The sequence below is a fragment of the Mesoplodon bidens genome, assembly GCF_964165515.1.
Source record: "Mesoplodon bidens genome assembly, chromosome: 1".
Lineage (NCBI taxonomy): Eukaryota > Metazoa > Chordata > Mammalia > Artiodactyla > Ziphiidae > Mesoplodon > Mesoplodon bidens.
The window spans coordinates 97,459,223-97,482,573 of record NC_138176.1 but is presented as its reverse complement, the minus strand read 5'-3'; positions in this window follow the sequence as shown (position 1 = coordinate 97,482,573).

Sequence of the window (23,351 nt, the reverse complement as noted above, 5' to 3'; positions counted from 1 at the left end):
TCCTCTCATTATTTCTTACTCAAGTTGTAATTTCTCATAATGATGGTAAATTCATATCATTTTCCATTGTTTTCCTCTGGGTTTGAATGTTAAAGATAGTTTTGTGCATGTGTGTGTTTGTTTGTTTTCAGGCATAAGAGAATTTGAAATAAGAAAGCAAGCATAACTTAGATATTTGATGACCATGGTTGTTTTCTCTTTGCCACATTACGATAAATATTGTCACTTTCCCTTAATATACTTAAACCAAAGATCACCAAAAACACATCTCTAGTTAAATAAATTCAACTTATCACTCATTGCAGCAAGGGAGACACAGATAATGGTGAACCATGGGGTGTCTCCTTAAGAAGGTATTAGAAAGGACCTATTAAATGATTTGGGGCTTTGGCTGGGTTATTTGAGGGAGAATGTATGGAAGCAAGTGTTTACTCTAGACTGGATGCTGTCAGGAAGCAGAGGCAATTCTGTACTTGTCTATCTCAATAAAATTTATCTACAGAAAGTAGAGACTAAAACAAGAATTACACTGTAATTAGTCAAGGAATATTCATTTATTTTGCCTAGAAAGTGGGAGAGATGCTTTATATTTTGGAGGTTTTACAATAATCTTGATTTTGTCTGTGCATAGACAAAATTATGGCCTTTCTTTGTCTCATTTTATCATGGTTTCAGAATAACCTTGTCTGAGGCTGCTGCTCTGTGAGATTGTTTATATCTAATGGGAAAATAACATAGCCTAGATGTGAATGCCAGGCCATCTTCTGAATGTCAGGAGATGTTCTTTGTTTTTCTTTTTTAATTCTAACATGTTGAATGTCTGCTCTTTGTGTTCAGAGCAATTCACACAATATGAAAACTGATACAATTAATTTTGTAAAATTTCCATGCTGAGTGATTGCCTGGACCAAAACCTGTTCAACCAGTATCTGAATGGAGAATGTAATTTCATTTAAAAATTGTTTCAAGAGAATGCTAGTTTTGGACAATCAACAAAATGTTTGCTGAAAAATACACTTTGCATGAATAATTCCTATAAATCATTCCAGGGTATATTATCCAAAGTCTCAATTGCAAAACAGAGCTGATTATTTAATCTATTTTTACAATCATATTCACAAAAATATACTACAATACCCTTCAAGAATATGTTGATATTTAGCATCTTCTAATTGTTTATCCTAAAATATCAACAGATAGTTGTAGATTGAAGTGTAACATTGGAAGCAACATCTTGTAAGGATATTCTATTCTAAACATATTGAAAATTGTATGTGAATGCCAGGATCTTATTTAAATGGCAATTGTCACGGTATATTATCACTTGCCATCAAAAATACTTCTTATTATAACTATTTTAATTATTTGAAAGAAAGCTTAATGAGACTAAATGAATGCTCATTTTGTGTTAGAGAGGATCCTACTAAAACAAATACCAGAATTTTAAAATTGCCTGAGGCCTGACCTCAAACAGTTCACAATCTTCAGTGAGGTAGCAAAGGATGACATAAAATAATTAAATGCAAAATAATGCCCTCAATCTACTTCAGGGGATAATATGTTCTTTTAGTGTGGCCTATTGGCTACAGAATTGCTTTTAATATAATAACAAGGGCAAAAGAATCAGGGTGGAAGTCATTTAAAATTTCTTTTTTTTTTTTGAAAGAGACTCCACCTGTTTTTTTAAAAAAAATTATTTATTTTTGACTGCACTGGTTCTTCGTTGCTTTGCATGGGTTTTCTCTAGTTACGGCGAGCAGGGGCTACTCTTCTTGAGGTATGCAGCATTCTCATTGCAGTGGCTTCTCTTGTTTTGGAGCACTGGCTCTAGGCACACGGGCTTCAGTAGTTGCAGCACATGGGCTCAGTAGTTGTGGCTCACAAGCTCTAGAGCACAGGCTCAGTAGTTGTGGAGCACGGGCTTAGTTGCTCCATGGCATGTGGGATCTTCCCGACCCAGGGCTTGAACCCTGTGTCCCCTGCATCGGCAGGCGGATTCTCCACTGTGCCACCAGGGAAGTCCCTAAAATTTCTTGTATTTCCTTTCTTAGTGGAGTACTCAAGGTTCAAGGAAACTGTTAAAAGAGGATGTGAGTGAAACTGTACTCCTTGTTCTCATTATCAATGAATTTCACTAAACTTGAGCTTGTAAATAAGGAAGTAATCTTCAGTGCCTGAGAGTAAAGCATGTAATGTTTAAATATTAATTCTACAACTAAGATAAGTTACAGGTTTTTTTCCCTTTGTTTAACACTCTCCAGTTCATCAAAAGCAAAAGCCAAAAAAAAAAAAATTTGTGGTATAAAATCTCTCTATAAAGATGAATCATTGACTGTGAGCCAATAGGAAGAACGAGGCAATAAACACCTTGTTAGTGTATCAAGGAATAAAACACACATCTAACCATAAGCGTGGAAACTATGAATGTTGTCATATTCTCCCTGACAATTATCTTCCATTCCATCTATCTAGAAGATGGGTACTATCATTTCCATATGCAATGTCAATGGTAAAAGTCAAAACTTAACAACTGTTAGTCTCATTCTCTATTCTTTCCATTCATTTGCGTTAAATTATGATTCCTGGAGCATTATATATACCAAATTTTTAAAACAAATATGAAGGCGAATTTTACCTAATGTTTGTCAAAATAAAATATGAAGGCGAATTTTACCTAACGTTTGTCAAAATAGTTTTTTGTTCTCATCAAACATTCTAGAATCTAAAGTGTCCAATACAAAACCATACCAAAAAAAAAAAAAAAAAAAACGAAAACAAAAAACAGAGCTAAAACTATCTTGCTCTAGTTCTTAAAAGAATTAACAGAAAGCACTGAACAGAACCTTTTTTTTTTTTTTTTTTTTTTTCCCGTACGCGGGCCTCTCACTGTTGTGGCCTCTCCCGTTGCAGAGCACAGGCTCAGGACGCACAGGCTCAGCGATCATGGCTCACGGGCCCAGCCGCTCTGCGGCATGTGGGATCTTCCCGGACTGGGGCACAAACCTGCATCCCCTGCATCAGCAGGAGGACTCTCAACCACTGCACCACCAGGGAAGCCCTGAACTGTTTTAATAGATATCTCTCCTTTCAATTTCACCAACTAGAAATCTATTGTATTTAATATACATTAAAAACATTGATGACCAATCAGAAACCTTAAGTCTATTGCTCATTCAAATTGCTTATGGAGTTTTTTTTAAGTTTAATCATTAACGAAGATCAGCAATCATCAAGAAACGAAAGTTTGATATGAACAGTGGATAGAGATCTGAGAAAAACGTGGGCAAGTTTAGCAACTGGTATTCCCAAAAGCCTTCATAAGCGTACTTCTGTCCAGTGGATTTAAGAGCAAAGCTAAGAAGGATCAAGAAATCTTGTTTTTAGAAATGAAAGACTAGCAACTCTAGACTGTTTACACTGGCAGTAGTCATATGTTATTAACAATTGACTATTTAGTTATTGATGTTGATGTTTAGGTATTAGGATGCTTTAAAGGTTTAAATCTCAGACTGCAAACAAATCAGTCTTTTTGAATGAGGCTAGTCCAATATATGTTAGCAGTTAAAAAGGGTGTTTATTTGTCAAATCCACTTCTTCCTCTTAGAAACTTTTTGCTCAACTTTGGAATGGAAAGCAAAGCAAAAGATAAAAGTCAGCAGTACAATTTATTCATTTACTAATGTGTTTTATTTAGTTTATACTTCAGAGTTTTTGGTTGGTGTTTTCCAAATATCCGGAAGAGAATACTGATTACTCTGAACCAACAGTTTTCCTTCAAGTTACAGGTGTTAGAGGAAAAATGTTTTACCGTGTAAAAAGACTTAAAAGGCTTAAAGACACCTGGAATTCTTGCAGCTGTTAGAATGAATGAGAGGTTCTAGCCAACGGGCCAACAGACGTAGAAGAGAATAACAAACACATTTGGATCCTTGATAATATCTTTGAATTAAAGAGCCCTGTAATCACCCTGCCTTCCTCTATGTGAGCTAATACAGTCTACTTATTTTAAAACCATTTTTTAGTAGATTCTTGGTATTTGTAGCTAAAAGTGTCCTAACCTACCTTGTCCTTCTGTATTATTATTTATTTCTGAGGAAATTTAATAAATGTTTATCTCTTGCATGAACATACACCAAAAAATTGAGAAATAAAATAATGAACAGAGAAGAGAAAAAATAACGGAATTCAACGTTGTCAAGAAAGTCTTTAGGTAGAAAGTGAGACCAAGGATTGTGCTTGATAGATGAGAAGGTAGAGGGAAAGTGAGAGAAGGAAATGTCTATATGTCTGACTGAAAAGCCTGATTTGACAGCCCATCACAGTAAATTTCACATATATTTCTTATATGTCTATGTGGCCTATTTTCATGTCCTGACAGAATTATTATTTCCATTACTCTTAGTTGGTACTTCAGAGCTTCTGAAGGTGGAATTTTGTTTATCCCATAGCATGTATAATATTTATTTAGTTATAGATTCTAGTCTAGATTTTCTTACTAATAATGATGTTTTATTTATCTGAAATCAATATTTATTAAAAAATATAATTCTAGGTATACTATGTGAACACAGATGTAAAACTCAATTGGTTAGCTCATGAAAATAATTCCCAGTAGTCATGAAAAAACTAGAGAAGAAACAGCAACAAAATGTTTGTTTCTTTAATCATAGATTTTTTTTAGTGAGTCTTTGAAATAAATAAAAATTTGGATAATTTAAAAAATTTCAGAAACAAAGCAACATATGATTTTGAGCTACTTTTACATTTCAGTTATCTAATTTTAGGGTTAACTTTGCCAGTTATTGGTCCACTATTCACAGCCTATACATTAGTATTTTCTTAGCATAGCACTATTTTTATCTATTAATAAAGGCATTTCATTAACATATTCACAATCAACACTTTTAAAATTAAATTGATATTTGCTTGCATTTGCACTTGCATCTGAGTTATAAGACAGGTTTATAGATTTGAACAAATCAGATGACATGTAAGGTAAAAGCAATTAGTAATTTTTTGGACATTGACAAGTAAAAAATTTTTGTTTTCTTGAACTTTTATCATCAATGATGAGTTCCCTATCATTAACCATAAAGTTTAACTTCCAAAATTATAGCTATATTTTATTTATGTTACAGAACATAGTAATATGAGATGGCTTGCTTATATGAGTGCCTTAAATGTTATTAAATCAAATTTTAATTGCCAAATATTGCTTGTTTATTCAAAACCATCTTTTAAAAACTACTTAATATTTAAACATGTAAGGGTTTTGTTGTATTTATATGTGAATACTAACGGTACTAATACTGATTCCAATCACTAACAACAAATACACACTTAGTACAAAAGAGTACAGTTAAAAAAGAAAGTATAGACACAATCTCTTATTTAAAAGAAATTACATTATTTTTGTGATTTACTATTAGTTTTTGTATTTAAATATTACTATATCAACATTAATGTGAAATGCAATTAAAAAACTTTTTTCCATCAGTGTCTGTAGTTATTATTTGTAGAATTTCTTTTAATATCTTCTTTTATATGTCATTGTATATTCAGTCCCTACACGTTTTCCTAATATGTTATCTTAATTGTTACAGATAGATTTAGATTTATTCTGAAGCAAAATAATTCCATTAAAAAATTATAAATCTCTAAAGTAGCAATTATTTTACCAGCAACACTAATCATGGCAAAATACAGCTATAGTTTATTGCAGGCCATATATTTTTAAGCTTAGACAATTGAGTGTTCTACATATTTATTATATGTAGTTATAAATATATATACATATATATATAAGGAAGGGCTTATAGTAACATGTATTTTTCATGACAGAATGATATTTAAATAATATTTAAAGTACTGCATTATGCAAAATTATATGATTATGCAAAATAATGCAATTTACTATCTTCTCTGAACTAAGATTATCCCATTTACTTGTTAACTTGGCTTTTAAGTTGTTAACAATTTTTGTAATATTTTTATTTTTATTATGGTGTTAATATGCTAAAACTTTTTCCCATTCATATTCTTTGGAAATTTACATATGCTATTTTTATAATTTTATTTATTTATTTTTATTGGAGTATAGTTGCTTTACAATATTTTGTTAGATTGTACTGTACAGCAAAGTGAATCAGCTATACATATATATATATATCTCCTCTTTTTTGGATTTCCTTCTCATTTAGATCACCACAGAACACTGAGTTGAGTTCACTGTGCTTTACATATGTTATTGACAGCCTTAGTTTTATCATTTTAACATGATTGATCATTTAGTCATTTGAATAGTCTCCTCTTTCAGAAACAATGCAATAAATATTCTTCAACAGGTAAAATTATTCACTTTCACAAGAGTTTCTCTATGATTTACAACCAGAAAAAGAATTTTTGTGATTTAGGTTATATGCATATTTCTAAATACTGAGAAAAAACTACCCAATGTATTATTTCTATTTACATTCTCAGAGTATAAGTTTTATTTCTCAAAGGTATTTCTCAAAGTTAAAGATAGTTTGGGGACAATTTCAATTATGGTTACATGCAAAAACCCTAGATAAATATTTATAAATTGAATCCTTTTGATTTTGCATACTCTCTTTATATTGAAGCAAACTTGGATTAAGGTAAAAGTCATGGGGCCTTATTTATTTCCTTCATAATTATAAATGCTTCTCATCTGAATTCTGGAACGATTTACTCTTACTGTGGAGAAATATGAGATCAGGCTAATAACACTCCTTCTCTTCCCCTTTGTAGGTAATCTGATTTTTCTGTCTTCTATTTTAAACTCGAGTAACTAATGAGTTTATTTTAATATTGTTTTTCCCACATTAACTTAGGTAGAAGACAGACCTTTTTATTGTAATATTCATATTTTTTAAGAGATTGTTTCTCTGATATTCATTTTTTTGCATTATTTTCTGTTCTCTTATTTGGGACCATTATTTTTGTGCACATTGGAACTTTTCTGTTTGTCTTCCAATTCTGCAATTTAATATTTATTTATATTTATATCTTTTGGCTTTCCCCCAACATTTGGTATGGCTTTCAATAGGTATTTCAAATGTTCTCACTTGTAATTTTTTGACTTTTAATGTTATAGTAATCTCTAAACTCTTTTTATTCTTCTCTTTTATAAGTTGTCAACTTCTTAATTTTTTTAAAAAATTGTTTCATCATTGAGTTGTTGATGTAGTTTTTCAATTTTGTTTTGCTTAGTAATACCATGCTGTCCATAATTTTGTTGAGTTATTAATTGGAATTATGTCTTTGAATAATCCTTCTCTGCTCTAAATTCTTTATCTTTTTTATATCATATGTAATTGTATCTTGGAGAATATTACTTATTTTTAAATATATTCATCAATTTACCAAAAAATTTTATTGCGGAGAGATAAAGCAGAGAGGTAGAGACCTGAAAAGTGTCCACATAAGGTTCATGTTTGTTGTTTTAAATATTCTCCCATGAAATCTGTTTTTGTTTTAGCGATAGTACTTTCAAAGGTTAGTGTTTCAAAGACTGGTTCTGCAGAAAGTAAAGCCATTAAAATCACAAGGGCACTTTGTGTTTCCTGGATGTTTCTGCTTGCCTTCCATTTTTAGAAACATCTGGCTAGGTTGCTAAATTGAAAATAGAAGTTTAATTTAAGCAAAATGTTCACCTTGACACCATTCTCTCTTCTCCATGAGGAAATGTTTCATTTCATGATTTGATCAGGATTCTAAGACATACTATTCTTTTTTTTAAATAAATTTATTTATTTTATTTATTATTTTTGGCTGCATTGTGTCTTCGTTGCTGCATGCGGGCTTTCTCTTGTTGCTGTGAGTAGGGTCCAGTTTTCGTTGCAGTGCACAGGCTTCTCATTGTGGTGGCTTCTCTTGATGCGGAGGACGGGCTCTAGGCACACAGGCTTCAGTAGTTGTGGTACGTGGGCTCAGTAGTTGTGGCACACGGGCTTAGTTGCTCTGCAGCATGTAAGATCTTCCCAGACCAGGGCTCGAACCCATGTCCCCCGCATTGGCAGGCAGATTCTTAACCACTGCATCACCAGGGAAGTCCTAAGACATACTATTCTAATCAACAGAAATTTAGATGGGATTTTCAAGACTAATAATGATTTCTAGAAAAGTGTGCATTTTGTTCTGGGTTACTTTAGTTTTTTGTTTTTCTGACATATCTTTTTCTACTTTAGTGCAACTACTACAGAATTTGACAAGAACACTCTCTATAGCTTAGTTTCTTTAGTTGTTTGTTTCATGGAATACTTGTCTTTTAAATATTGGGTTTTTTTTTTCATTTTTTGTGGGTTTTAAAGGAGACAGATGAAGTAAAAATTACTTTAAGCAACTACATTTCACAAAAGTTCCAAACATCAACTTTAAAATTATTTCTTTCCTAATGTCTTCACACTAACAGAGCCTATAAGAAATAATTGAGAGGAAAACTTTAAATACACACACACACACACACACACACAGAAGAAACAAGTGCTATCAGTGACTGTACATAGTGACACTATTACCATGTCTTCCTCCAGATAGAAAGTTAAAACAAAGTTTACTGCTATTGAGTATTTTGTTAACAGAATTATAGTGGAAACATGATGTGTTGATGCTTAAAAACTGAACCTTTCAATTGAAGTAAAAAATGAACATAATAAAACATTCAATGAGGGAAACATATGCAGCTATAAATTCTGAAGCTATGTGCTTATACACTTACTGTCCCTCTCATCAGGAAGAGCTATATAAGTGGCAGTTGCTTGCCCCTGGTTCTTACAACCACGAAGCTAGACACATATTAATTACATTACTCAAAGTAGGACAATTTATCTTAATGTTTCAAACATGGCATGTGAGTTTTACATAGCTGAATTGTATACATCAGGAAGCATACTTACTGTAGCATCCTGGATTCAGGAGTTTACACATCTTTTTATCAATTTAAAAAAATGAATTTAACATCTCTTTGACTACTTGGGGATGTCTACTTTCTCTTGACTCTTCCACTTTATTTTCTCAGTCTCTCTGTACTCCATGTTTTTCTTTTATCTGCAACTAGTTCAAAAGTTATCACTTCAAATATGATGAACACAATTACCTTCTCACATTGTCTATACATCATATTTGTCTAGAAAAATCCCAGCCTTGAATAAAATACTCATTTGTGGAAGCCAAGTCAACCTTGTTAGAGAACACTTGACTATGAAGCCTGGCTCCATTTTAAACTCATGATCACCAGATTCAAGTAGACCCTCAACAATGCTCCAGGTTCATCTTTGCTTTCCTTACCCTTTCTTTTCTTTTCTTTCCTTCTTTCTTCCAGCTTCCCTCCCTCTCTCCTCCCTTCTTCCCTTTCTCTCTGTCTCTCTTTCTTTCTCTCTCTCTCTCCCTCCTTTACTTCCTCCCTCCCTCCCTTTATTATGATTATTTCAAAACATCATCTATATTCACCTAAAATTCTACTCTAAGAAAATAATCTCATTTTTTACTCCAAAAAGGAATGATAAGCAACAACATATGAATCCCTTCAAATTGTACCTCTGAACCAAAAAACCTACTTGCACCAACACATTCATTTCTCTTTTATTACAATATAAATTAGCCTTCTCTTGCTTTCCAGGTTGATTCCTTCTAACGAGGTTCTGATTTCTATCTTTGCTTCCTTCTCAAGAACCTCACTTTGTCATTTATTTCTTGTCTTCCTTGTATCTTCAGTCTCAGGCTGTATGGTGACTCATTCTCATAAGCTCTTAAATGTGCTCCAATCTGTCACCAAACCAAAAAAAAAAAAAAAAAAAAAAACCCTGAGCTACAAAGATGCTGACACATATATAAAATTTCCCTGGAGAACTATCCAGTTATGTGTACCATAGGCAGGTTAAGATCAATATTTATAAAACAGAAATAGTAATTTTTACAGCTGGTCCTATCCTGCTCTTCTTGTATTTTCCTCTCTAAATGAAAGTCACAAACATCTACCAGACTACTAAGAGATAAAGTGTGGCTTGGTATGATATATAATATATATGTATATTATAGAATGGTACATAAGTATATTGTGAAGAATTTGGAGTTGAAAGGATGATTTTTTAGTTTAAAGAATAATTCGTTATCAAATTAGAGAAAAAATAAGACAAAAAAAGAGGCTGTTTATAAAGATGGACCCTTCAACGTGAATAAGTACTTTTACCATTAAACAATTGATAAATTAAATGTTCAAGGCATTTTTCTCTATGAATAATTATTTGCATATGTAATCTTAAAATATACATATTCTACTTTATTTTTTATAATATTTATATATGATATTGTATATGTAATTTTAAAATAAGAAATTTTATTTAGTTACTATTTTTTTAATATTGTAGGATGTAGAAATAATGGCAAGGAAATGTTAACAAAAAGAAAAATAAGTGATAATGCACTTTTACAACAAAAGATAAATGTATCAGTTTATAAAAATTTCCAAGTCCAAATGTTGCCATCTATGAAACAAATATGGTTTATAACTCTACTGTGTAATATATGAGCTTAACATGTTTGTGTAAAATATATGCTCATGGAGTAGAAGTATAACTTTATTGGGAGCTGATTATTATTATTATTTATTTTATTTTATTTTTTAGTTTTTAGTTTTTGCGGTACATGGGCATCTCACTGCCGCAGCCTCTCCCATTGTGGAGCACAGGCTCCAGATGTGCAGCCTCAGAAGACATGGCTCACAGGCCCAGCCACTCCACGGCATGTGGGATCTGCCTGGACCGGGGCACGTGTCCCCTGCATCCGAAGGCAGACTCTCAACCACTGCGCCACCAGGGAAGCCCAAGGGAGCTGATTATTTTTTAAACAGTACACTCTAAGTGGCTTATCATTGTTCTCCTATTGTTAAGAGACTAGTCTCATAATTACCCATTGAAAATGTGCTGAGTTAACAAATTGATTGGCGTGCATATTGAAAGGATTTGTTATTGGAGTATAATTGCTTTACAATGGTGTGTTAGTTTCTGCTGTATAACAAAGTGAATCAGTTATACATATGTCCCCATATCTCTTCCCTCTTGCACCTCCCTCCCACCCTCCCTATCCCACCCCTCTAGGTGGTCACAAAGCACAGAGCTGATCTCCCTGTGCGATGCGGCTGCTTCCCACTAGCTATCTATTTCACGTTTGGTAGTGTATATATGTCCATGCCACTCTCTCACTTCATCCCAGCTTACCGTTCCCCCTCCTCCTATCCTCCAGTCCATTCTCTAGTAGGTCTGTGTCTTTATTTCCATCTTGCCCCTAGGTTCTTCAGGACCATTTTTTAAAATATATTTACCATATATATGTTTTAGCTTACAGAATTTTTTTTCTCTTTCTGACTTACTTCACTCTGTATGGCAGACTCTAAGTCCATCCACCTCACTACAAATAGCAATATGCTTCTTTTTATGAACTAAATAACTTTTATGAATATGAGTAAAATTTTAAGACCTGAGGTTATCTTGCAATTGGTTAATGGTCAATTAAAAAATCAACTCAAATTTGATATAGTGGATACTGACAGCATCAACTTCAAACTGCTTGCTGATGTGGTAAACAAATTAGTGTTAAGCTATCCATTATTTCCAGAAGACTTTGAAATAAACATTTGGAGCTGCATATATATTTAAAGTTGGAGAGGTAAGAAAGAAAGTTCCAAATAACACAGGAAAACTAATTGTGCCCTTAATGCGTAGACAAGTCAGAGCCTCTGTTTTTTATTTATTGGTTTGCTTGAATGTTTGGGAGAAACACTGATTGCTGGCATGCATACATCTTGCATTTCTGAACAAAATTAAAATATTAAAGATTTCCAGAAGAGCAGGTGATGAGAATTTAGTCAGTTCGTAATGTAGAATCAAACATTATTGAATGTTTTGGTATACATAAGAACATAAAAATGAATTGAACACATTCTTGAATAATCTACTGAATGAAAACAAATGTTATCAATAATTACTATACAATAATAAGAGATAGTTTCACATAGAAATTGGACTGAAGGAGGGAAACCACTTCTTAAGAAGAAAATGAGGAAAATGGACTTCAGGAAAATTCAAGATACGTGCAAAGGCACGTAGGCATGACTGAATGTGGGATATTTGGAAAATGTTCCACAGTTAAGGGTGGCCAAGGAGCAGGCTGTGGCCATGTTATAGATGAGATGCTAAAATACCTGAGACCATTCATCAAGCTACGGGTATCACTTCAATCTATAGGGAATCACAAAGTAATTTATACATAGTAATCACGAGATGAAACCATGATCCAGTTTGAGTTTTAGTTTGTATTTTAGAGAAAGAATAATAGTGAAGGAGTTTATTCGAGAGACAGACTATGTAGACAAGGATATTATTATGAATAAACAAGTTGAACAGTCCTGAGGAATTTTACTAAAACCTGGGGTTTGAGGTGGAGAGAAGGGATTTTTATCAAATATTAAACTTATTTGTCTCATCACCGTTATCCTTACTTGTATTTCACGAATGTTGCATTTAACCCATACCAAATGTAGACAGAAAGAAACTTGAATGAGGTATATTTTCAAAATTATAAATAATAAAGACCCTTTCAAACCAACTGCCCTTTAAGTATGTCAATCATTGAGGCAGCTGTGTCATTGGTTCAAATGATGTACATATATTATTTTTATTTGCCCTTATCCTATGTAAATCTTTTATATGACTGTAAAAATTCTACAGACAGCAGTGCCTTTTACCTAGTCTGCTCTCTCTGGGCATCAGAATCTGAAGTGAAATTGTAGCAGTGAAACAGGATAGAACAGCTCTGGAGATCCATCTATTTGGAACAGTGAATGGAAGCTTTAACTGAGGAAGCCTCACAGTATTAAGATGTCAACAGGATTTGTAGCACATTACTGAACCCTCACCAAAGCATGAGGATTATTTCCAATTTACTGTCAGTCAAGTTAAGCACATTTGTATTAGATAAATTATTCATGATACACAATTCTTATGGTATAAATTTCCAATTTCTCCTCATTACAGCATCCCTACAGCTAAGTGAATTGTTTCAATTCTAAGTATTCCATATTTCTTTTATGTATTTATCCATAGCCTGTTCATGCTATTATGAATTTGCCTGTTTTTCTGCTCTGCACTGTCACTTCCCAGTATTAAAACCTTCTTTGATGTTAATAGGAAATATTCATATTCTGTTTTTGTCCCTGCAAAAAATGTAGGGATCCAATCTTTATCAGAAGGTCTTGCTCTCTCATTTTATGTTGTGTTCTTAGTCAAGAACTACTTTCACTTTCTTTTCCACCCTGACTTCATGGGGGTTCACTGTCTTTACCCCCAGTGTCCAGCTGCGATTCTATTAGGTGTGCTCATGATCAAGGCTTCCCTTAGACAAGTGAGGCTACAGTTAATGTATCCTCTGGGTTCTGTTTGGGTATCAGATGAAAATAATTTCTTTATTACTTTAACACATGAGATACATTGTAAATCCTTTGAAAAACTAAAATATTTATCCTGATCTACAGCATCTCTAGTGGCTTTACATTTTTTAGCATTTCATACATAGTCTTTTTTAGGATATTTGCATATCAGTGGTAAAGAAACACATGCATCTGAAGAATAATGAATAATAAAGAATATTAAATAAGTTTAATTAATAGTCTAACAAATGCTATCAAGAAACCGTATCATAGAAACCATATAAGAATAACATAAAATTGAACTGGGGTTGTTAGTGAACGTCCAGATGAAGGCTTTACATCACTAACAGCAGAGCTAAAGATATCTAGGAATTCGAGGACATTGAGATGCTGTTTGGCTCTCTGTTTGGGGCAGCATTATTCAAAGTGACAGCAATTATGTCTTGGTTTTACTTGCAATGTTTCTCTACAATATGTTCAAATATAAAGATATATAATGGCTCATTAGTCACTATTATGTTATTTTTTCATCATAATTGTGTGCATATGTTAACTCCACTTGACACCATAAAGAAGAAGAAATATTTATCTTCTAAATCAATAAACTTTTAAAAACCATCACAGCATTATGTTAGAAACTTCAGCATAGATGTTGAAAATAAAATCTCTGGATCTATAGAATTTAGAATGTCACATTAAATTTTATACTATAATAAGAAAAACAATTTTCAAGAAGGTCATTATCACTCTGTTAATGCTGCTAGTATCTTTCAATATGTAGATTTATCTAAAGAAATTTGAAATGCATATAATATTTGATATATTTAAAGACTGAAAAGGTCTTGAATTTTCCCTTTTAGAATTACACTTCATCACACATGAAAATGCCAAATTACTTAAAATAAGACTCTGCAGCCTAAAGTAATTTATGATTTTGAAAAGTTCTTTATTGGTACATACAGCCAAATATTGCAATAATGTATACAGCATAAAGCGAAACAGATGCAGAAAAACATAACTTTTTAATCTCACTGACAAAGATAGCTACAATAGCAAATCACTTGCATAGTGTCTAGATGGGACCCAATAAATATTTGTGGGCTATTATTTAACTATTTTGTGCTTGGATGATGATAAGAGAACAAAAGAACCCTTGTCCTTGGAAAAGAGAAGGTTTTTTTAATGTTACGGTGGTATCATCTGATGCAATGTTTGCCATATTGTAGATCTAGACTCAGTGGAGCGTGAAATTAATGTAGTGGTTTGTTCCTAACATTTCAACATGAAATAAATTAGACTAAAATAGGAGAAAGTGGATTAAATGGTGTATTTCAAATATTAAGGAGAAGTATATTGCATGAAATTTCTATGTGTTTGTATATGCATTTGTTACTATTTAGCCAGTAATAGCTAGTGTGGCCATACACATTGTTTATTTTTGGCATGCTTATGGGTTAGTGCATCCATTCTGATGCTATAGGCAATGATAAAATGTCTTTAATACCAACCCTAAATATTATTTATATAATTTTTACATGTATATGTCAAAGATATTTCTTACTGTTGTTGACAATCAAAATGTTAGAGCAGACCTGTGACTGTAAATACATTTTTATAATAATGGGTGGTGCCATCAGGGTTTGTGAAATGTACTGCATTGACAAATGGCAGCAACTAATAAAGTTATCTTTGAGCGAAATCAATAAAAATAATTATAATATTAAAAAAAATTAGACTTCCACTCAGAACACCTAGATGGCATGTTCTGGAGAATATGGAAGATCATTACTTTTTTTTTTTTTTTTATTAGCTACCATGCTTTCTGTTCTCTTTCTTCATCCAGTTTGAAGTCAACCTAAAAACTTTATGGGAGCTAAATGTTTCCATTTTTCAGTAATGAATAAGAACATAAACTGTACAAATTGTGGATAGATAAAAGTGAGTGGCCAAGAATATTTTCATCTCCAGTGATTCTGCATTCAAAGAGATGGCTAAATGCTTATAAAACAGGTCAGGGTCCTCATGAAAATTATATCATTTGTAGAGAGGAATTGAGTAGTGCCAGATAGTGCATGTGTTTATGTATAAGTAGGACACTGAGAAATAATGTTCTTGCCAGCAGAAAAAGCAGCCCAATCAATCTTGCTCTATTCTATTCACAGTGTTGTATGATAATACTGTACACTGCCTACCCTGAGAGGAATTCTTTTCCACACTCAACATTTGATTCCATTTTCCATTTTGGAAACTCAGAAACTCAGAACTTTATTGAAAAAATATTACCTTATACGTGGAAGTAAAGTAGGTAATATATAAAAATAAGAGTATTATGTATAAGGTTATGACTCTTTATTCCTAAAAACATAGAATATATTTAAGGAGAGGACTCAATTTTTTAACGAAATGACAACCTTAAATTATAAGTCAATGCTGTTATTTATTGCATTGGTATCCCTCAAATATCTGGGAAGTCTTTGGAAAATAAAAAGACTTCTGTATTATTTATCTTAGAATATGAAACCAAGTAGACTCTTAAGAGACCAGACAGTCTCCAAGGAAATATTATTCATTATGTATTTACAGTTATTGGATTAAAAATTTGTAATGTGCTATGTTCAGTTAATAATACAGAACAGGGTGAACTATGAAATACACTGTGCTTTTTTAAAAGTTCTAATATGAGAAAAGACAAGCAGTTTGTCCTAATAAATGCATCTAATTGGTGCACTTTATTATAAAACAGTGGAGCAGCATTTTTCAAGAGGCAGTTCTATTTGTAACTGGCTGTCTTCAGCATGTCAGGGTGTAATAAATGTGCTACAGACTGGAATTGCTGATTAGTATTTCTGGAACCCCAGGAAGTTAGTAAAAGCTGTTTGCCATTAAAGAAAGACCTTTTTCACAGCCTTCTGAAAGACAGCTATAGTCCAATGGCCTATGGTTGTTATTCAGTGTAAGTAACTTTAGGAAGGCTTCCTATAATGTATTTGGTGCTATATGTGATTAAAAAGGAAGAAAAATGTTAATGAGAAAATTTTGATGCCTCATTGTAGTGTAATAACATTTCAGTATTTCCCACGTTAAGTATGTTTTAGGGCTTCCCTGGTGGCACAGTGGTTAAGAATCTGCCTGCCAATGCAGGGGACACAGGTTTGATCTCTGGTCTGGGAAGATACCACATGCTGCAGAGCAACTAAGCCCGTGAGCCACAACTACTGAGCCCATGTGCCACAACTACTGAAGTCTACACACCTAGAGCTCATGCTCCACAGCAAGAGAAGCCACCGCAATGAGAAGCCTGCACACCACAATGAAGAGTAGCCTCCGCTCATCACAACTAGAGAAAGCCCACGTGCAGCAATGAAGACCCAACCCAGCCAAAAATTTTAAAAATTAATTAAAAAAAGAAAGTATGTTTGAGATGTCTAGAACAAGGGGTATCTTCACTATAATTACGTGAATCACATTAATTTCTTTTACATTTTTTTAATGTTTCTCAGTAACTCAGAGTCAATAATACATGTAAATCAGCCAATGGTGAAAAGATAAATGAATAAGACTAGATTTCAGAATAGTTCTTAGTGATGACAGGTAAGGCCAAACCACAAGTCGCTTATGAAATCGAGTTTGAGCAGCACACTCAAAGGAAAGATGTCTTCATTTTCTTTCTTTTTTTTTTTTTTTGTTTTCGGTATGCGGGCCTCTCACTGTTGTGGTCTCTCTCGTTGCGGAGCACAGGCTCCGGACGTGCAGGCTCAGCGGCCATGGCTCACGGGCCCAGCGGCTCAGCGGCATGTGGGATCTTCCCAGACCGGGGCACGAACCCATGTCCCCTGCATCGGCAGGCAGACTCTCAACCACTGTGCCACCAGGGAAGCCCTTCATTTTCTTTCTTAATAGACAATATAACAAAATGTAACCTTAACACAAAACTTTTGAAAAACTGTGTAGCTACAATATTTAATCCTGAAATATTAAAATAATGCCTTTAATAATAATTTTCAAGAAGTAAAATGTAAAAACAGAAACAAATCATATACTGATACAGATTAATCTTCAGTGCTTTCAACCTGTTAGTATATTATTACTCTCAATCTCTTCTAACAATTATTTCTAAAAATAGTTTCATAATTTATCTACAGCTAACTTCAATCTAAATAAAAATTTTTACATAATGTATTTTATAGTTGGAATCCCGTGAATTTTTAAAAATAAATCTGTAAATATTTCTATGTTAAGAAATGAAATTATTCTTTTTTATAATGATTTTTATTTTTATTTTTTATTTTTTTACAAGAGCTCATACATAAGAAAGAGCACATCAAACACAGTAGAATGGTATCCTGTGGGAAATGAGGAAGAGACTGGAACATAGTATGTGCTTAATAAATGGCAACTATTATTATTATTACTATTAAGAAATGAAATTATTCTTAATGCCAGTCTTCTGAATTAGAAACCATTGTGATTTAAAATACAATGCATCTAGTGTTTGGACAGAAAAAAATGAATTGAAAAAATAAATAGTATATAACACAAATCCAAAACTAATCTTACATAAAAATAGATGAAAGTGAAAGGGTGGAAAAAGATAAGTAGTAACCAAAACAGAGTTGGATTGACCATGCTAACATCAGGAAAAATTAGCCTTTTAATTTAAAAAAGTAGAGATAAAGAACATTATACATTAATAAAAGATTCAATACAGCAAAAAGATGTAACAATTATGAACATTTATGTTTCTAGTCATGGATCCGCAAAATTTATGATGTAAAATTTGACAGAATGTAAGGGAGAAAGAGCTCTACAATAATACTTGAAAACTTCAAAACCCTACTTTTGATAACTGCATATCCACATGCAAAAGAATAAAATTAGATCTTTACCTTAAACCATGTACAGATATTAACAAAATGCATAAAAGACCTAAATTTAAGATTTAAAATTTTAAGGCTCTTAGAAGAAAATGTTACAGAATATCCTCATGACATTGAATTTCATGATAATTTCATGGACATGGCACCAAAAGCATAGTCACCCAAAGAAAATATGTAAGTTAGATTTCATTAAAAGTAAGAAATTTTATGCATCAAAGTATATGATCAAAAAAATGAAAGATGACTTACTGAACAAGAGGAGATATTTTCAATCATATTACTGATAATGGATTAGTGCCTAATATATAAAGAACTCCTACAACTTAGCAACAATGACAAAAACCAAATTCAAAAATGGGCACAGAAGCTCTATTTACAATAGTCAGGACATGGAAACAACCTAAGTGTCCATCGACAGATGAATGGATAAAGAAGATGTGGCACATATATGCAATGGAATATTACTCAGCCATAAAAAGAAATGAAAGTGAATTATTTGTAGTGAGGTGGATGGACCTAGAGACTGTCATACAGAGTGAAGTAACTCAGAAAGAGAAAAACAAATACCGTATCATATGCTAATGCATATATATGGAATCTAAAAAAAAAAAAATAGGTTCTGAAGAACCTAGGGGCAGGACAAGAATAAAGACGCAGACATAGAGAATGGACTTGAGGACACGGGGAGGGTGAAGGGTAAGCTGGGACGAAGTGAGGGAGTGGCATGGACATATATACACTATCAAATGTAAAACAGCTATCTAGTGGGAAGCAGCCACATAGCACAGGGAGATCAGCTCGGTGCTTTGTGACCACCTAGAGGGGTGGGATAGGGAGGGTGGGAGGGAGACACAAGAGGGAGGGGATATGGGGATATATGTATACATACAGCTTATTCACTTTGTTATACAGAAGAAACTAACAAACCATTGTAAAGCAATTATACTCCAATAAAGGTGTTTAAAAAATGAGCAAAGAACTCAAATAGACATTTCTCCAAAAAAGATATACAGATGGCCACTAAGTATATGAAGAGATGCTCAATATTGTTCATCATTAAAGAAATGCAAATCAAAACTACAGCGAGATACCACTTCACACTAGGCTTCATATAATGGGGGAATAAATGGGAAGAAAACAAGTGTTGGTGAAGATGTGGAGATTTTGAAACCCTTGTGCATTGATAGTAGGAATTAAACTAAGGCAGCAGATTTAGAAAACAGTTTGGTGGTTTCTCAAAAGGTTAAACATAGAATCGCCGTATGTCACAGCAATTCCACTCTTAAGTATATAGCCAAAAGAACTAAAAGCATAAGCTCAAATAGATATTTGTAAACCGATGTTCATAGGAACATTATTCACAATAGTAAGATGTTAGAAACAAAATGTGGTATACACATAAAATGGAATGTTATTCAGTCACACAAAGAAATGAAATTTTGACATATGCTACAATACAGATTGATATTGAAAAAGTTATGCTCAGTGAAATAAGTCCGGTACAGAAGGACAAATATTGTATGATTTCATTTATGAGGTATCTATAATAGCCATATTTATATAGAGAAAAAGCATAGTAGAGATTATCATGGGCTGTGGGAAGAGGAGAAAGGGAAGTTACTGTTTAATGGGTAGACAGTTTTATTGAGGATAATGAAAATGTTTTAGGAGTTAGGTAATGGTGATGCTTATACAATATTGCAAATGTATTTAATGCTGCTGAATTGCAAATCTTCTCATGCTTAAAACAATAAATATCATTACACATTTTACCACAATAAAAAAATAAACAAAAAATCTTTAGAAAAAAAAGCACTGGCTTGTGACCGCCTGGAGGGGTGGGATGGGGAGGGTGGGAGGGAGGGAGACGCAGGAGGGAAGGGATGTGGGAACAGATGTATATGTATGACTGATTCACTTTGTTATAAAGCAGAAACTAATAAAAAAAATACAAAAAAAAAAGCACTGGCATTTTTAGGACTCTGAGCAAATTATTTATTTATGTAATTGTCTTGGTTTTACTATTTTAAACTGTAAGCATTCAGTAACAAATATGGTTATTATGCACACATGTATATATGCATGATTATATAAGTTTTCATGACCAAACATTGAAATCCACTCTGAGGCTTTGATGAAAGGTGGGTCTCTTCTTTAGAAAAATAAATTCCTTTACACACACACACACACACACACACACACACACACACAAACACTTCCAAATGAATTTCTGTGCCCAATTACCCTCTGATGTCCATCCTTGGGATCTGGATTTAGAATCTTTAGTAATAAAAGCTGGCCTTCTTCTTCAGAAAAATGAAGTCATCTAACCCTTATAAACACACACATCCACACACACACATCCACACATTGTTGTAAGGAGATTTTTGAGTTCAAATGCTCTCTATACTCCATGAAAGGGATTCGGGTTCAAAACCTTTAAGTGATCCTCTTACAAAGAGATGAGGTTCTAATGTAGTGATACAATACCTAGAATGCACTCAATACTCTGGACATGAAGCTAGCTGTATAATATTTTCTTCTCTACTGGAAGTAGCATATACAATTACATATCCTAATACTTTAATAGAAAGTAAAACTTCATTTGGTTCTACCATACATCCCTTTACTGCCATTTTCTATTTAAAAGAGAAAGAATCAGGAGGAAAACAAAATTACTTTCTGGTGTTCTTACTAATTTTTGAACTTTACTAGAAGTAGGAATACTTACTGATGATACATCATGTATTTTAAAATAATACACTTGACATTTCAAGAATTTATTTAGATTGATTTTGACTGTCATGCATATGCATAAGTTACATAGCCTGTGTCATTCAAATCCTTCTAACCACCCCCTTCAGATTTACATAATAATCATTAATATTGTCATCTGCATATTTACTCTAAACACATTTGGTGGTTTAAACCATAAATTTATTCTTGCTATAACTTCTTATATAGAATTAGCCATAATTACCTTACAATTACTCTTTCACTGTATTCTTCACAGACGTCAGTCAGATTTATCAAGTGTAGCCTTAATATCATCTAAGCTTTATTGCCATAACTGAAAGTATCCAGGGATGTCTTACAGTACAAAGCCATTAGCACTAACTGCTCATGAAATTCAGTGCCGTACAGAAGCTAATGTACTTGTAATCACTTCTCAGGAGCTAAAAAGCTGCGACCACCAGTGTGTTTCATGTTCACTTTCTTATTTCTCATACACAGTCAACTATTTTATCTCCGAGGTTACAAACATAGTACTACTCAGTTATTTACTCTTCGTAAACCATCTAGTTCCATTTATGAATATCAAATCATAATAGAGATAGTGATACCTGAATACTTATAATAGGCTTATTAAAAAAGGTTGTCACATTATTATTATTGTTCAGTATTGACATCAACAAAGTGAATGACAATAAAGTGATTATGTTTCAGAATATGTCATAACAAGTCACAAAAGAACATAATAAAATGTTATTATACACCGTAAGGAAAATAAATAGTTTTGGGAATAAAACAGTTGAACCATTAAAAATGTTGTGAAAATGATTTCAGTCCTTCGTGGCCAAAATATAATATCAGATAAAACCATGACATAAAAGTTACATCGAAATTAAACTAGTTCATTTCAGACTTGAAACCACATAGAAGCTCAGATAGCTGGAGAAAAATATATTTAAATTTCTATCATAATCAAACACATAAAAATTAATATTGTGAATTTTTTTCTTAAACCAAAAATACTGCATTTAATGATTCTGTTGATAGGATAGTTTGTATTAAGTGGAACACAGATGAGTTGTTTAGATGTGTGAATGATTCACAATGATGAAACCTGATAGAAAACATTTGATGATATTTCAATAGGGAATGGAAGTCTTACACATCTTATCCAGTGTTCATGAGTCACAATTGAAAAGAAGGATCAGTGGTAGTCTAAAAGAATACCAGGCAGTCTAGACAGTCTGACCCTTAAAAACTGCCTTCAAACGTGTATAATATTAAGTGAGGTTGATGCAGAGTCACTAAGCAATGTACAGCAAAAAGAATCAGAAAAACAAAATTCTTATAATGTGATATGTGAGTTTCATCATAAACCATTTTGTAAATCCTATGTAGGGAAGGAAAAAATAATTTCCCCTCTACCTTTCTGAATTCCTAACTGAGATCCCTGTAAGATAAATTAATAAGAGAAGACACACAAAAGATTATTAACATGTATACCTCACGTGTGCATGGGCGATAGGGAAAAATGGGTAACTCCCTGTGGTGTTACTTGTGGCTTGGTGATCAAATACTATCTTAACAGGGAAAGGGGAGAGGGGATGCAGTCCTCTTGGGTGAGAGTAAATTATTTTTAGGAAAGATGAGTGGACCTTAGAAGATAGACAGGAGATATGATTGTGAAAAACTGTTTGGATGTGGGTCCAACTAGTGGGGAAGACTAGTTGTCTGTGATTGGTTGTTTTTAGGTATGATTCTTAACCCTGAGGCATTTATTGGAAATTACTCTGGCTAAGGTTTCTATTTGCTCCCGCAGGCTGCCAGGTCATTAGAGACTAATTGTCTCCATGTTCAATCACTTTAACAAGAGAAAGCTTCATCCTGCTCTTCCTGTTTTTCAAGTGCCAAAGTTCAAAATAATCGATAAACAAAAGTGGTATATTTTGGCATGGCATATTCTATCCTTCACCTAAAAAAATCAGAATAGATAGGGAAAAGGTGCTTAGTTAGAGGTCTAATGGCATATATTACAATAGATATTGAATATCAGGCCAAGGTGCAGCTCTACTAAGTGTGTTCAAGGAATATTTGTATTGAAAAAGTTTCGTGAGAAAAAAAGAAATATGATCTCAAATCAGTTTGGCCCTATATCTTATGCTAGGACCAGCAAGTTTACATCCTCATATCAAAGGCTTTGAAAGTCCTGCTGGAAAGACCTTTAACTTCATTAGCCTACTATTTTCCATACTCATTATAACAACAATGTATATTTTTTATTTCACTTTTTTAATTTG